Source organism: Xylocopa sonorina, chromosome 2, assembly GCF_050948175.1.
Source record: "Xylocopa sonorina isolate GNS202 chromosome 2, iyXylSono1_principal, whole genome shotgun sequence".
NCBI classification, from domain to species: Eukaryota; Metazoa; Arthropoda; class Insecta; order Hymenoptera; family Apidae; genus Xylocopa; species Xylocopa sonorina.
This window is the reverse complement of record NC_135194.1, coordinates 2203295-2223174: the sequence shown is the minus strand read 5'-3', so window position 1 is coordinate 2223174 and position 19880 is coordinate 2203295.

Genomic DNA, 19880 nt, shown 5'->3' with positions numbered 1-19880 from the left:
CATGCATTTGAAGTATAGACGAGATACACATGACACTGCACAATGAATATTATATCTTATCATGAAACATAGAAATGAGATGCGATGTGGCGATTTAAGAAGCATTAGAACTCTATTGCTTCGATACGCAGACATCTGCAAACGCTATTTCCTAGCAAGGAAGTGTCGCATTTACATTCTTTTGAAAGGCATACGAGGAATACATGACACTTCGCAATGAATATTATATCTTATCATGAAACATAGAAATGAGATGAGGTACGACGATTTAAGTAGCATTAGAACTCTATTGCTTCGATACGTAGACACCTGCAAACGCTATTTCCTAGCAGGGAACTGTCGCATTCACATTCATTTGAAGTGTATGCGAGGTATACATGACACTTCGCAATGAATATTATATCTTATCTTGAAACATAGAAATGAGATGCGATATTGGCGATTTACGAATCATTAGAGCACTATTGCTTCGATACGTAGACATCTGCAAACGCTACTTCCTAGCCAGGAAGTGTCGCGTTTACATTCTTTTGAAAGGAATACGAGGTATACATGGCACTTCGCAATGAATATTATATCTTATCAGGAAACGTAGAAATGGGATGCGAAATGACGATTTAAGAAGCATTAGAACTCTATTGCTTCGATACGTAGACATCTGCAAACGCTATTTCCAAGCACGGAAGTGTCGCATTTACATTCTTTTGAAGTGAATACGAGGTATTCATAACACTGCACAATGAATATTATATCTTATCATGAAACATAGAAATGAGATGCGATATCGCGTTTTGAGAAGCATTAGAACTCTAATGCCACGATACGCAGATATCTGCAAACGCTATTTCCTAGCAAGGAAGTGTCACATTTGCATTCATTTCAAGTGTATGCGAGGTATACATGACACTACGCAATGAATATTATATACTATCATGAAACATAGAAAGGAGAATCGATATCGTGTTTTGAGAAGCATTAGGGCACTAATGCTACGATACGTAGACATCTGCAAACGCTATTTCCTAGCAAGGAAGTGTCGCATTTACATTCATTTGAAGTGTATGCGAGGTGTAAGTGATACACCACAATGAATATTATACCCTATCATGAAACATAGAAATGTGATGCGATATTGCGTTTTAAGAAGCATTAGAAATCTATTGCTTTAATATGTAGGATTTCTGAAAACGCTATTTCCTAGCAATGAAATGTCGCAATTTTCATTCACCTGAAGTGTATGGGAGGTACAAGTGACACTTCGCAATGAATATTATATCTTATCATGAAACATAGAAACGAGATGCGTTATCGCGTTTTAGGGAGCATTAGAACACCATTGCTACGATACGTAAACATCTGGTATCGCTATTTCCCAACGGAAGTATCGCATTTACATTCATTTGAAGTGAATACGGGGTATACATAACACTCCACAATGAACATTATACCTTATCAAGAAACATAGAAATGAGATGCGATATCGAGATTTAAGAAGCATTAGAACTCTATTGCTACGATACGTAGACATCTGCAAATGCTATTTCCTGGCAAGGAAGTGTCGCGTTTACATTCTTTTGAGTGAATACGAGGTATACATAAAACTCCGCTATGAATATTATATTTTATCATGAAAAGTAGATATGAGATGCGATATGACGATTTAAGAAGCATTAGAATACTATCGCTTCGATACGTAGACATATGCAAACGCTATTTCCTAGCAAGGAACTGTCGCATTCACATTCATTTGAAGTGTATGCGATGTATACATGACACTTCGCAATGAATATTATATATTATCATGAAACACAGATATGAGATGCGATATGGCGATTTAAGAAGCATTAGAAATCTATTGGTTCGATACGTAGACATCTGCAAACACTACTTCCTAGCAAGGAAGTGTCGCATTTTCACTCTTTTGAAAGGAATACGAGGTATACATGACACTTCGCAATGAATATTATATATTATCATGAAACACAGAAATGCGAAGCGATATCGCGTATTGAGAAGCATTAGACCTCTAATGCCACGATACGTAGATATCTGCAAACGCTATTTCCTAGCAAGGAACTGTCGCATTCACATTCATTTGAAGTGTATGCGAGATATACATAACACTCCACAATGAGTATTATATATTATTATGAAACATAGTAATGACTAGCGATTTCGCGTTTTGAGAAGCATTAGGACTCTAATGCCACGATACGTAGACATCTGCAAACGCTAGTTCCTAGCAAGGAAGTGTCGCATTTACATCCATTTGAAGTATAGACGAGATATATAACACTGCACAATGAATATTATATCTTATCATGAAACATAGAAATGGGATGCGATATGGCGATTTAAGAAGCATTAGAACTCTACTGCTTCGATACGCAGACTTCTGGAAACGCTATTTCCTAGCAAGGAAGTGTCGCATTTACATTCTTTTGAAAGGAATACGAGGTATACATGACACTTCGCAATGAATATTATATCTTATCAGGAAACGTATATATGAAATGCGATATGACGGTTTAAAGAAGCATTAGAACTCTATTGCTTCGATACGTAGACATCTGCAAACGCTATTTCCTAGGAAGGAAGTGTCGCATTTACATTCTTTTGAAGTGAATACGAGGTATACATAACACTCCACAATGAATATTACATATTATCATGAAACATAGTAATGAGTAGCGATATCGCGATTTGAGAAGCATTAGACCTCTAATGCTACGATACGTAAATATCTGCAAACGCTATTTCCTGGCAAGGAAGTGTCGCGTTTACATTCATTACAAGTGTATGCGAGGTATACATGACACTCCACAATGAATATTATATATTATCATGAAACATGGTAATGAGTAGCGATATCGCGTTTTGAGAAGCATTAGAAGTCTGATGCTTCGATACGTAGACATCTGCAAACGCTATTTCCTAGGAAGGAAGTGTCGCATGTACATTCAATTGAAGTGTATGCGAGGTATACATGGCACTTCGCTATGAATATTATATTTTATCATGAAACATAGAAATGTGATGCGGTATGACGCTTTAAGAAGCACTAGAAAACTATTGCCTCGATACGTAGACATCTGCAAACGCTATTTCCAAGCAAGGAAGTGTCGCATTTACATTCTTTTGAAGGGAATACGAGGTATACATAAAACTCCACAGTGAATATTATATATTATAATGAAACACGGTAATGAGTAGCGATATCGCGTTTTGAGAAGCATTAGAACTCTAATGGTACGATACGTAGACATCTGCTATCGCTATTTCGAAGCAAGGAATTGTCGCATATACATTCATTTGAAGTATGGACGAGATATACATAACACTGCACAATGAATATTATATCTTATCATGAAACGCAGAAATGATACTGGATATGGCGATTTAAGAAGCATTAGAAGACTACTGGTTCGATACGAAGACATCTGCAAACGCTACTTCCTAGCAAGGAAGTGTCGCATTTACATTCTTTTGAAAGGAATACGAGGTATACATGACACTTCGCAATGAATATTATATCTTATTATGAAACATAGAAATGAGATGCGATATGACGATTTAAGAAGCATTAGAACTCTACTGCTTCGTTACGTGGATACCTGCAAACGCTATTTCCTAGCAAGGAAGTGTCGCAGTTACATTCTTTTGAGGTGAATACGAGGTATACATAACACTGCACTATGAATATTATGTCTTATCATGGAACATAGAAATGAGATGCGATATGGCGATTTATGAAGCATTAGATGTCTATTTCTTCGATCCGTAGACATCTGCACACGCTATTTCCTGGCAAGGAACTGTCGCGTTTACATTCTTTTGAAGTGAATACGAGGTATACACAACACATCGCAATGAAATTTATATACTATCATGAAACATAGACATGAGAAGCGATATCGCGTTTTGAGAAGCATTACAAATCTAATGCCACGAAACGTAGACATCTGCAAACGCTATTTCCTAGCATGGAAGTGTCGCATTTACATTCATTTGAAGTATAGACGAGATATACATAACACTGCACAACGGATATTATATCTTATCATGAAACATAGAAATGAGATGCGGTATGACGATTTAAGAAGCATTAGAACTCTATTGCTTCGATACGTAGACATCTGCAAACGCTACTTCCTAGCAAGGAAGTGTCGCATTTACATTCTTTTGGAACAAATACGAGGTATACATGACACTTGGCAATGAATATTATATTTTGTCATGAAACATAGAAATGAGATGCGATATCGCGATTTAAGAAGCATTAGAACACTAATGCTTCGATACGTAGATATCTGCAAACGCTACTTCCTAGCAAGGAAGTGTCGCATTTACATTCTTTTGAAACAAATACGAGGTATACATAACACTGCACTGTGAATATTATATCTTATCATGAAACATAGAAATGAGATGCGATATCGCGTTTTGAGAAGCATTAGAACTCTAATGCCACGATACGTAGACATCTGCACATGCTATTTCCTAGCAAGGAAGTGTCGCATTTACATTCATTTGAAGTATAGACGAGATATACATAACACTGCACAACAGATATTATGTCTTATCATGAAACATTGAAACGAGATGCGATATGGCGATTTAAGAAGCATTAGAAGTCTATTGGTTCGATACGAAGACATCTGCAAACGCTACTTTCTAGCAAGGAAGTGTCGCATTTACATTCTTTTGAACGGAATACGAGGAATACATGACACTTCGCAATGAATATTATATCTTATCATGAAACATAGAAATGAGATCAGGTACGACGATTTAAGAAGCATTAGAACTCTATTGCTTCGATACGTAGACACCTGCAAACGCTATTTCCTAGCAGGGAACTGTCGCATTCACATTCATTTGAAGTGTATGCGAGGTATACATGACACTTCGCAATGAATATTATATATTATCATGAAACATAGATATGAGATGCGATATCGCGATTTAAGAAGCATTAGAACACTATTGCTTCGATACGTAGACATCTGCAAACCCTATTTCCTAGCAAGTAAGTGTCGCATTTACATTCATTTGAAGTGTACGCGAGATATACATAACACTGCACAATGAATATTATATCTTATCATGAAACACAGAAATGATATCTGATATGGCGATTTAAGAAGCATTAGAAGACTACTGGTTCGATACGAAGACATCTGCAAACGCTACTTCCTAGCAAGGAAGTGTCGCATTTACATTCTTTTGAAAGGAATACGAGGTATACATGACACTTCGCAATGAATATTATATCTTATTATGAAACATAGAAATGAGATGCGATATGACGATTTAAGAAGCATTAGAACTCTACTGCTTCGTTACGTGGATATCTGCAAACGCTATTTAACAGCAAGGAAGTGTCGCAGTTACATTCTTTTGAGGTGAATACGAGGTATACATAACACTGCACAATGAATATTATATCTTATCATGAAACATAGAAATGAGATGCGATATGGCGATTTATGAAGCAATAGATGTCTATTTCTTGGATACGTAGACATCTGCAAACGCTCTTTCCTGGCAAGGAAGTGTCGCGTTTACATTCTTTTGAAGTGAATACGAGGTATACATAACACTTCGCAATGCAAATTATATATTATCATGAAACATAGAAATGAGAAGCGATATCGCGTTTTGAGAAGCATTAGAACTCTAATGCCACGATACGTAGACATCTATAAACGAAATTTCCCAGGAAGGAAGTGTCGCATTTACATGCATTTGAAGTATAGACGAGATACACATGACACTGCACAATGAATATTATATCTTATCATGAAACATAGAAATGAGATGCGATGTGGCGATTTAAGAAGCATTAGAACTCTATTGCTTCGATACGCAGACATCTGCAAACGCTATTTCCTAGCAAGGAAGTGTCGCATTTACATTCTTTTGAAAGGCATACGAGGAATACATGACACTTCGCAATGAATATTATATCTTATCATGAAACATAGAAATGAGATGAGGTACGACGATTTAAGTAGCATTAGAACTCTATTGCTTCGATACGTAGACACCTGCAAACGCTATTTCCTAGCAGGGAACTGTCGCATTCACATTCATTTGAAGTGTATGCGAGGTATACATGACACTTCGCAATGAATATTATATCTTATCTTGAAACATAGAAATGAGATGCGATATTGGCGATTTACGAATCATTAGAGCACTATTGCTTCGATACGTAGACATCTGCAAACGCTACTTCCTAGCCAGGAAGTGTCGCGTTTACATTCTTTTGAAAGGAATACGAGGTATACATGGCACTTCGCAATGAATATTATATCTTATCAGGAAACGTAGAAATGGGATGCGAAATGACGATTTAAGAAGCATTAGAACTCTATTGCTTCGATACGTAGACATCTGCAAACGCTATTTCCAAGCACGGAAGTGTCGCATTTACATTCTTTTGAAGTGAATACGAGGTATTCATAACACTGCACAATGAATATTATATCTTATCATGAAACATAGAAATGAGATGCGATATCGCGTTTTGAGAAGCATTAGAACTCTAATGCCACGATACGCAGATATCTGCAAACGCTATTTCCTAGCAAGGAAGTGTCACATTTGCATTCATTTCAAGTGTATGCGAGGTATACATGACACTACGCAATGAATATTATATACTATCATGAAACATAGAAAGGAGAATCGATATCGTGTTTTGAGAAGCATTAGGGCACTAATGCTACGATACGTAGACATCTGCAAACGCTATTTCCTAGCAAGGAAGTGTCGCATTTACATTCATTTGAAGTGTATGCGAGGTGTAAGTGATACACCACAATGAATATTATACCCTATCATGAAACATAGAAATGTGATGCGATATTGCGTTTTAAGAAGCATTAGAAATCTATTGCTTTAATATGTAGGATTTCTGAAAACGCTATTTCCTAGCAATGAAATGTCGCAATTTTCATTCACCTGAAGTGTATGGGAGGTACAAGTGACACTTCGCAATGAATATTATATCTTATCATGAAACATAGAAACGAGATGCGTTATCGCGTTTTAGGGAGCATTAGAACACCATTGCTACGATACGTAAACATCTGGTATCGCTATTTCCCAACGGAAGTATCGCATTTACATTCATTTGAAGTGAATACGGGGTATACATAACACTCCACAATGAACATTATACCTTATCAAGAAACATAGAAATGAGATGCGATATCGAGATTTAAGAAGCATTAGAACTCTATTGCTACGATACGTAGACATCTGCAAATGCTATTTCCTGGCAAGGAAGTGTCGCGTTTACATTCTTTTGAGTGAATACGAGGTATACATAAAACTCCGCTATGAATATTATATTTTATCATGAAAAGTAGATATGAGATGCGATATGACGATTTAAGAAGCATTAGAATACTATCGCTTCGATACGTAGACATATGCAAACGCTATTTCCTAGCAAGGAACTGTCGCATTCACATTCATTTGAAGTGTATGCGATGTATACATGACACTTCGCAATGAATATTATATATTATCATGAAACACAGATATGAGATGCGATATGGCGATTTAAGAAGCATTAGAAATCTATTGGTTCGATACGTAGACATCTGCAAACACTACTTCCTAGCAAGGAAGTGTCGCATTTTCACTCTTTTGAAAGGAATACGAGGTATACATGACACTTCGCAATGAATATTATATATTATCATGAAACACAGAAATGCGAAGCGATATCGCGATTTGAGAAGCATCAGATCTCTAATGCCACGATACGTAGACATCTGCAAACGCTATTTCAAAGCAAGAAAGTGTCGCATTTACGTTCATTTGAAGTGTATGCGAGGTATACATGACACTTCGCAGTGAATATTATATATTATCATGAAACGTAGAAATGAGAAGCGAAATAGCTATTTAAGAAGCATTAGATCCCTATTGCTTCGATACGCAGACATCTGCAATCGCTACTTCCTAGCAAGGAAGTGTCGCATTTACATTCTTTTGAAAGGAATACGAGGTATACATGACACTGCACAATGAATATTATATCTTATCATGAAACATAGAAATTAGATGCGATATCGCGATTTAAGAAGCATTAGAATACTATTGCTTCGATACGTAGACATATGCAAACGCTATTTCCTAGCAAGGAAGTGTCGCAATTACATTCATTTGAAATGTATGCAAGGTAGAAATGGCACATCGCAGTGAATATTACATATTATCATGAAACATAGAAATGAGAAGCGATATGGCGATTTAAGAAGGATTAGATCCCCATTGCTTCGATACGTAGATCATCTGCAAACGCTACCTCCTAGCATGGAAGTGTCGCATTTACATTCTTTTGAAAGGAATACGAGGTATACATAACACTTCGTAATGAATATTATATCTTATCATGAAACGCAGATATGAGATGCGATATGACGATTTAAGAAGCATTAGAAAACTATTGCTTCGATACGTAGACATTTGCAAACGCTATTTCCTAGCAAGGAAGTGTCGCATTTACATTCCTTAGAAGTGGATACGAGGTATACATAACACTCCATAATGAGTATCATATCTTATCATGAAACGTAGATATGAGATGCGATATGACGATTTAAGAAGCATTAGAATACAATTGCTTCGATACGTAGACATATGAAAACGCTATTTCCAAGCAAGGAAGTGTCGCATTTACATTCTTTTGAAGTGAATACGAGGTATTCATAACACGGCACAATGAATATTATATATTATCATGAAACATAGAAATGAGATGCGATATCGCGATTTAAGAAGCTTTAGAACTCTATTGCTTCGATACGTAGATATCTGCAAACACTATTTCCTAGCAAGGAACTGTCGCATTCACATTCATTTGAAGTGTATGCGAGGTATACATGACACTTCGCAATGAATATTATATATTATCATGAAACATAGATATGAGATGCGATATCGCGAATTAGCAAGCTTTAGAAACCTATTTCTTGGATACGTAGACATCTGCAAACGCTACTTCCTAGCAAGGATGTGTCGCATTTACATTCTTTTCAAATGAGTACGAGGTATACATAACACTGCACAATGAATATTATATCTTATCATGAAACGTAGATATGAGATGCGATATGACGATATAAGAAGCATTACAAAACTATTGCTTCGGTACGTAGACATCTGCAAACGCTATTTCCTAGCAAGGAAGTGTCGCATTTACATTCTTTAGAAGTGGATACGAGGTATACATAACACTCCACAATGAGTATTATATCTTATCATGAAACGTAGATAAGAGATGCGATATGACGATTTAAGAAGCATTAGAATACCATTGCTTCGATACGTAGACATATGAAAACGCTATTTCAAAGCAAGGCAGTGTCGCATTAACATTCTTTTGAAGTGAATACGAGGTATACATAACACTCCACAATGAATATTATATATTATCATGAAACATAGTAATGCGTAGCGATATCGCGTTTTGAGAAGCATTAGAACTCTAATGCTACGATACGTAGACATCTGCAAACTCTATTTCCTAGCAAGGAAGTGTCGCATTTACATTATTTTGAAGTGAGTACGAGGTACACATGACACTTCGCAATGAATATTATACCTTATCACGAAACATAGAAATGAGATGCGATATCGCGATTTAAGAAGCATTAGAACTCTATTGCTTCGATACGTAGACATCTGCAATCGCTATTTCCTAGCAAGAAAGTGTCGCATTTACATTCATTTTAAGTGTATGCAAGGTATAAGTGACATTTCTCAATGAATATTATATTTTGTCACGAAACGTAGAAATGAGATGCGATATCGCGATTTAAGAAGCATTAGAATACCATTGCTTCGATACGTAGACATATGCAAACGCTATTTTCAAGCAAGGAAGTGTCGCATTTACATTCTTTTGAAGTGAATACGAGGTATTCATAACACGGCACAATGAACATTATATCTTATCATGAAACATAGAAATGAGATGCGATATCGCGATTTAAGAAGCTTTAGAACTCTATTGCTTCGATACGTAGATATCTGCAAACACTGTTTCCTAGCAAGGAACTATTGCATTCACATTCATTTGAAGTGTATGCGAGGTATACATGACACTTCGCAATGAATATTATATATTATCATGAAACATAGATACGAGATGCGATATCGCGAATTAGCAAGCTTTAGAAATCTATTTCTTCGATACGTAGACATCTGCTAACGCTACTTCCCAACAAGGAAGTGTCCCAGTTACATTCTTTTGAAGTGAATACGACGTATTCATAACACTGCACAATGAACATTATATCTTATCATGAAACATAGAAAAGAGATGCGATATCGCGATTTAAGAAGGTTTAGAACTCTATTGCTTCGATACGTAGATATCTGCAAACACTATTTCCTAGCAAGGAACTGTCGCATTCACATTCATTTGAAGTTTAGACGAGATATACATAACACTACACAATGAATATTATATCTTATCATGAAACATAGAAATGGGATGCAATATGGCGATTTAAGAAGCATTAGAATTCTATTGCTTCGATACGTAGACATCTGCAAACGCTACTTCCTAGCAAGAAAGTGTAGCATTTACATTCTTTTCAAAGGAATACGAGGTATACATGACACTTCTCTATGAATATTGTATCTTATCAGGAAACGTAGATATAAGATGCGTTATGACGAATTAAGAAGCATTAGAACTCTATTGCTTCGATAAGTAGACATCTGCAAACGCTATTTCCTAGCAAGGAAGTGTCGCATTTACATTCATTTGAAGTGTATGCGAGGTATACATAACACTTCGCAGTGAATATTACATATTATCATTAAACATAGAAATGGGATGCGATATGGCGATTTAAGGAACATTAGATCCCAATTGCTTCGATACGTAGACATCTGCAAACGCTACCTCCTAGCAAGGAAGTGTCGCATTTACATTCTTTTGAAAGGAATACGAGGTATACATAACACTTCGTAATGAATATTATATCTTATCATGAAACGTAAATATGAGATGCGATATGACGATTTAAGAAGCATTAGAAATCTATTGCTTCGATACGTAGACATCTGCAAACGCTATTTCCTAGCAAGGAAGTGTCGCATTTACATTCTTTTGAAAGGAATACGAGGTATACATGACACTTCGCAATGAATATTATATCTTATCATGAAACGTAGATATGAGATGCGATATGACGATTTAAGAAGCATTAGAACTCTATTGCTTCGATACGTAGACATCTGCAAACGCTAGTTCCTAGCAAGGAAGTGTCGCATTTACATTCATTTGAAGTTTAGACGAGATATACATAATACTACACAATGAATATTATATCTTATCATGAAACATAGAAATGAGATGCAATATGGCGATTTAAGAAGCATTAGAATTCTATTGCTTCGATACGTAGACATCTGCAAACGCTACTTCCTAGCAAGCAAGTGTCGCATTTACATTCTTTTCAAAGGAATACGAGGTATACATGACACTTCTCTATGAATATTGTATCTTATCAGGAAACGTAGATATAAGATGCGTTATGACGAATTAAGAAGCATTAGAACTCTATTGCTTCGATAAGTAGACATCTGCAAACGCTATTTCCTAGCAAGGAAGTGTCGCATTTACATTCATTTGAAGTGTATGCGAGGTATACATAACACTTCGCAGTGAATATTACATATTATCATTAAACATAGAAATGGGATGCGATATGGCGGTTTAAGAAACATTAGATCCCAATTGCTTCGATACGTAGACATCTGCAAGCGCTACTTCCTAGCAAGGAAGTGTCGCATTTACATTCTTTTGATGTGAATACGAGGTATACATAACACTGCACAATGAAAATTATATCTTATCATGAAACATAGAAATGAGATGCGACATGACGATTTGAGGAGCATTAGAAATCTATTGCTTCGATACGCAGACATCTGCAAACGCTATTTCCTAGCAAGGAAGTGTCGCATTTACATTCTTTTGAAAGGAATACGAGGTATACATGACACTTCGCAATGAATATTATATCTTATCATGAAACGTAGATATGAGATGCGATATGACGATTTAGGAAGCATTAGAACTCTATTGCTTCGATACGTAGATATCTGCAAACGCTAGTTCCTAGCAAGGAAGTGTCGCATTTACATTCATTTGAAGTTTAGACGAGATATACATAACACTACACAATGAATATTATATCTTATCATGAAACATAGAAATGAGATGCAATATGGCGATTCAAGAAGCATTAGAATTCTATTGCTTCGATACGTAGACATCTGCAAACGCTACTTCCTAGCAAGAAAGTGTCGCATTTACATTCTTTTCAAAGGAATACGAGGTATACATGTCACTTCTCTATGAATATTGTATCTTATCAGGAAGCGTAGATATAAGATGCGTTATGACGAATTAAGAAGCATTAGAACTCTATTGCTTGGATACGTAGACATCTGCAGACGCTATTTCCTGGCAAGGAAGTGTCGCATTTACATTCTTTAGAAGTGGATACGAGGTATACATAACACTCCATAATGAGTATTATATCTTATCATGAAACGTAGATATGAGATGCGATATGACGATTTAAGAAACATTAGATCCCAATTGCTTCGATACGTAGACATCTGCAAACGCTACTTCCTAGCAAGGAAGTGTCGCATTTACATTCTTTTGATGTGAATACGAGGTATACATAACACTGCACAATGAAAATTATATCTTATCATGAAACATAGAAATGAGATGCGACATGACGATTTGAGGAGCATTAGAAAACTATTGCTTCGATACGTAGACATCTGCAAACGCTATTTTCTAGCAAGGAAGTGTCGCATTTACATTCATTTGAAGTGTTTGCGAGGTATACATGACACTTCGCAGTGAATATTATATATTATCATGATACATAGAAATGGGATGCGATATGGCGATATAAGAAACATTAGATCACATTTGCTTCGATACGTAGACATCTGCAAACGCTACTTCCCAGCAAGGAAGTGTCGCATTTACGTTCTTTTGAAGTGAATACGAGGTATACATAACACTGCACAATGAATATTATATCTTATCATGAAACATAGAAATTAGATGCGATATCGCGATTTAAGAAGCAATAGAACACTACTGCTTCGATACGTAGACATCTGCAAACGCTATTTCCAAGCAAGGAAGTGTCGCATTTACGTTCATTTGATGTGTATGCGAGGTATACATGGCACTTCGCAATGAATATTATATCTTATCATGAAACATTGATGTGAGATGCGACATCGCGTTTTGAGAAGCATTAGAACACTATTGCTTTGATACGTAGACATCTGCAAACGCTATTTCCTAGCAAGGTATTGTCGCATTTACTTTCTTCTGAAGTGAATACGAGGAGTACATGACACTGCACATTGAATACTATATCTTATCATGAAACATAGGAATGAGATGCGATATCGCTTTTTGAGAAGCATTAGAACACTATTGCTTGGATACGTAGACATCTGCCAACGCTATTTCCTAGCAAGGAAGTGTCGCATTTACATTCTTTTGAAAGGAATACGAGGTATACCTGACACTTCGTAATGAATATTATATCTTATCATGAAACATAGAAATGTGATGCGATATGACGATTTATGAAGCAATACAACTCTATTGCTTCGATACGTAGACATATGCAAATGCTAGTTCCTAGCAAGGAAGTGTCGCATTTACAATCTTTTGAAGTGAATACGAGGTATACATAACACTTCGCAATGAATATTATATCTTATCATGAAACGTAGATATGAGATGCGATATGACGATTTAAGAAGCATTAGAATACAATTGCTTCGATACGTAGACATATGAAAACGCTATTTCCAAGCAAGGAAGTGTCGCATTTACATTCTTTTCAAGTGAATACGAGGTATTCATAACACGGAACAATGAATATTATATATTATCATGAAACATAGGAATGAGATGCGATATCGCGATTTAAGAAGCTTTAGAACTCTATTGCTTCGATACGTAGATATCTGCAAACACTGTTTCCTAGCAAGGAACTATTGCATTCACATTCATTTGAAGTGTATGCGAGGTATACATGACACTTCGCAATGAATATTATATATTATCATGAAACATAGATACGAGATGCGATATCGCGAATTAGCAAGCTTTAGAAATCTATTTCTTCGATACGTAGACATCTGCAAACGCTAATTCCTAGGAAGGAAGTGTCGCATTTACATTCTTTTGAATGGAATACGAGGTATACATGACACTTCGCAATGAATATTATACCTTATCACGAAACATAGAAATGAGATGCGATATTGCGATTCAAGAAGTATTAGAAAAACTATTTCTTCGACACGGAGACATCTGCAAACGCTATTTCCTAGCAAGGTATTGTCGCATTTACTTCCTTCTGAAGTGAATACGAGGAGTACATGACACTGCACATTGAATACTATATCTTATCATGAAACATAGGAATGAGATGCGATATCGCTTTTTGAGCGGCATTAGAACACTATTGCTTGGATACGTAGACATCTGCCAACGCTGTTTCCTAGCAAGGAAGTGTCGCATTTACATTCTTTTGAAAGGAATACGAGGTATACATGACACTTCGCAATGAATATTATATCTTATCATGAAACATAGAAATGTGATGCGATATGACGATTTATGAAGCAATACAACTCTATTGCTTCGATACGTACACATATGCAAATGATAGTTCCTAGCAAGGAAGTGTCGCATTTACAATCTTTTGAAATGAATACGAGGTATACATAACACTTCGCAATGAATATTATATCTTATCATGAAACGTAGATATGAGATGCGATATGACGATTTAAGAAGCATTAGAATACTATCGCTTCGATACGTAGACATATGCAAACGCTATTTCCTAGCAAGGAAGTGTCGCATTTACATTCATTTGAAATGTATGCAAGGTAGACATGGCACATCGCAGTGAGTATTACATATTATCATGAAACATAGAAATGAGAAGCGATATGGCGATTTAAGAAGCATTACATCCCCATTGCTTCGATACGTAGACATCTGCAAACGCTACTTCCTAGCAAGGATGTGTAGCATTTACATTCTTTTCAAATGAGTACGAGGTATACATAACACTGCACTATGAATATTATATCTTATCATGAAACGTAGATATGAGATGCGATATGACGATATAAGAAGCATTAGAAAACTATTGCTTCGATACGTAGACATCTGCAAACGCTATTTCCTAGCAAGGTATTGTCGCATTTACTTCCTTCTGAAGTGAATACGAGGAGTACATGACACTGCACATTGAATACTATATCTTATCATGAAACATAGGAATGAGATGCGATATCGCTTTTTGAGCGGCATTAGAACACTATTGCTTGGATACGTAGACATCTGCCAACGCTGTTTCCTAGCAAGGAAGTGTCGCATTTACATTCTTTTGAAAGGAATACGAGGTATACATGACACTTCGCAATGAATATTATATCTTATCATGAAACATAGAAATGTGATGCGATATGACGATTTATGAAGCAATACAACTCTATTGCTTCGATACGTACACATATGCAAATGATAGTTCCTAGCAAGGAAGTGTCGCATTTACAATCTTTTGAAATGAATACGAGGTATACATAACACTTCGCAATGAATATTATATCTTATCATGAAACGTAGATATGAGATGCGATATGACGATTTAAGAAGCATTAGAATACTATCGCTTCGATACGTAGACATATGCAAACGCTATTTCCTAGCAAGGAAGTGTCGCATTTACATTCATTTGAAATGTATGCAAGGTAGACATGGCACATCGCAGTGAATATTACATATTATCATGAAACATAGAAATGAGAAGCGATATGGCGATTTAAGAAGCATTACATCCCCATTGCTTCGATACGTAGACATCTGCAAACGCTACTTCCTAGCAAGGATGTGTAGCATTTACATTCTTTTCAAATGAGTTCGAGGTATACATAACACTGCACTATGAATATTATATCTTATCATGAAACGTAGATATGAGATGCGATATGACGATATAAGAAGCATTAGAAAACTATTGCTTCGATACGTAGACATCTGCAAACGCTATTTCCTAGCAAGGAAGTGTCGCAGTTACATTCTTTTGAAAGGAATACGAGGTATACATGACACTTCGCAATGAATATTATACCTTATCACGAAACATAGAAATGAGATGCGATATCGCGATTCAAGAAGTATTAGAACACTATTTCTTCGACACGGAGACATCTGCAAACGCTATTTCCTAGCAAGGTATTGTCGCATTTACTTCCTTCTGAAGTGAATACGAGGAGTACATGACACTGCACATTGAATACTATATCTTATCATGAAACATAGGAATGAGATGCGATATCGCTTTTTGAGCGGCAATAGAACACTATTGCTTGGATACGTATACATCTGCCAACGCTGTTTCCTAGCAAGGAAGTGTCGAATTTACATTCTTTTGAAAGGAATACGAGGTATACATGACACTTCGCAATGAATATTATATCTTATCATGAAACATAGAAATGTGATGCGATATGACGATTTATGAAGCAATACAACTCTATTGCTTCGATACGTAGACATATGAAAACGCTATTTCCAAGCAAGGAAGTGTCGCATTTACATTCTTTTCAAGTGAATACGAGGTATTCATAACACGGCACAATGAATATTATATATTATCATGAAACATAGAAATGAGATGCGATATCGCGATTTAAGAAGCATTAGAACTCTAATGCTACGATACGTAGACATCTGCAAACTCTATTTCCTAGCAAGGAAGTGTCGCATTTACATTCTTTTGAAAGGAATACGAGGTATACATGACACTTCGTAATGAGTATTATATCTTATCATGAAACATTGAAGTGATATGCGATATGACGATTTTAAAAGCATTAGAACTCTATTGCTTCGATACGTAGGCATCTCCAAACGCTAATTCCCAGGAAGGAAGTGTCGTTTTTACATTCTTTTGAAAGGAATACGAGGTATACATGACACTTCGCAGTGAATATTATACCTTATCACGAAACATAGAAATGAGATGCGATATCGCGATTCAAGAAGTATTAGAACACTATTTCTTCGGCACGGAGACATCTGCAAACGCTATTTCTTAGCAAGGTATAGTCGCATTTACTTTCTTCTGAAGTGAATACGAGGAGTACATGACACTGCACATTGAATACTATATCTTATCATGAAACATAGGAATGAGATGCGATATCGCTTTTTGAGAAGCATTAGAGCACTATTACTTGGATACGTAGACATCTGCCAACGCTATTTCCTAGCAAGGAAGTGTCGCATTTACATTCTTTTGAAAGGAATACGAGGTATACATGACACTTCGCAATGAATATTATATCTTGTCATGAAACATAGAAATGTTATGCGATATGACGATTTATGAAGCAATACAACTCTATTGCTTCGATACGTAGACATATGCAAATGCTAGTTCCTAGCAAGGAAGTGTCGCATTTACAATCTTTTGAAGTGAATACGAGGTATACATAACACTTCGCAATGAATATTATATCTTATCATGAAACGTAGATATGAGATGCGATATGACGATTTAAGAAGCATTAGAATACTATTGCTTCGATACGTAGACATATGCAAACGCTATTTCCTAGCAAGGAAGTGTCGCATTTACATTCTTTTGAAAGGAATACGAGGTATACATAACACTTCGTAATGAATATTATATCTTATCATGAAACGTAGATATGAGATGCGATATGACGATTTAAGAAGCATTAGAAAACTATTGCTTCGATACGTAGACATATGAACACGCTATTTCCAAGCAAGGCAGTGTCGCATTTACATTCTTTTGAAGTGAATACGAGGTATACATAACACTCCACAATGAATATTATATATTATCATGAAACATAGTAATGCGTATCGATATCGCGTTTTGAGAAGCATTAGAACTCTAATGCTACGATACGTAGACATCTGCAAACTCTATTTCCTAGCAAGGAAGTGTCGCATTTACATTCTTTTGAAAGGAATACGAGGTATACATGACACTTCGTAATGAGTATTATATCTTATCATGAAACATAGAAGTGATATGCGATATGACGATTTTAGAAGCATTAGAACTCTATTGCTTCGATACGAAGACATCTGCAAACGCTATTTCCTAGCAAGGAAGTGTCGCATTTACATTCATTTGAAATGTATGCAAGGTAGACATGGCACATCGCAGTGAATATTACATCTTGTCACGAAACATAGAAATGAGATGCGATATCGCGATTTAAGAAGCGTTAGAATACTATTGCTTCGATACGTAGACATATGCAAACGCTATTTCCAAGCAAGGAAGTGTCGCATTTACATTCTTTTGAAGTGAATACGAGGTATTCATAACACTTCGCAATGAATATTATATCTTATCATGAAACATTGAAATCGGATGCGATATCTTGTTTTAAGAAGCATTAGGACTCTAATGCTTCGATACGTAGACATCTGCAAACGCTACTTCCTAGCAAGGAATTGTCGCATTAACATTCTTTTGTAAGGATTACGATGTATACACGACACTTGGCAATGAATATTATATATTATCATGAAACACAGATATGAGATTCGATATCGCGAATTAGCAAGCTTTAGAAATCTATTGCTTCGATACGCGGACATCTGCAAACGCTATTTCCTAGCAAGGAAGTGTCGCATTTACATTCATTTGAAGTATAGACGAGATATACATAACACTGCACAACGGATATTATATCTTATCATGAAACATAGAAACGAGATGCGATATGGCGATTTAAGAAGCATTAGAAGTCTATTGGTTCGATACGAAGACATCTGCAAACGCTACTTTCTAGCAAGGAAGTGTCGCATTTACATTCTTTTGAAGTGAATACGAGGCATACATGACACTTCGCAATGAATATTATATCATATCATGAAACGTAGATATGAGATGCGATATGATCATTTAGGAAGCATTAGAACTCTATTGCTTCGATACGTAGACAACTGCAAACGCTATTTCCAAGCAAGGAAGTGTCGCATTTACATTCACTTGATGTGTATACGAGGTATACATAACCCTCCGCAATGAATATTGTATCTTAACATGAAACATAGAAATGAGATGCGATATGACGTTTTAAGAAGCATTAGAATTCTATTGCTTCGATATGTAGACACTTGCAAACGCTACTTCCTAGCAAGGAAGTGTCGCATTTACAATCTTTTGAATGGAATTCGAGGTATACCTGACACTTCGCAATGAATATTATATCTTATCATGAAACATAGAAATGAGATGCGATATGACGATTTAAGAAGCTTTAGAACTCTATTGCTTCGATACGTAGATATCTGCAAACACTATTTCCCAGCAAGGAACTGTCGCATTCACATTCATCTGAAGTGTATGCGAGGTATACATGACACTTCGCAATGATTATTATATATTATCATGAAACATAGATATGAGATGCGATATCGCGAATTAGCAGGTTTTAGAAATCTACTTCTTCGATACGTAGCCATCTGCAAACGCTATTTCCTAGCAAGGAAGTGTCGCATTTACACTCTTTTGAAGTGAATGCGAGGTATACATATCACTGCACAATGAATATTATATCTTAACATGAAGCATAGAAATCAGATGCGACATCACGTTTTGAGAAGCATTGGAACTCTATTGCTACGATACGCAGATATCTGTAAACGCTATTTCCTAGCAAGGAAGTGTCGCATTTACATTCTTTTGAAATGAATACGAGGTAAGCATGACACTTCGCAA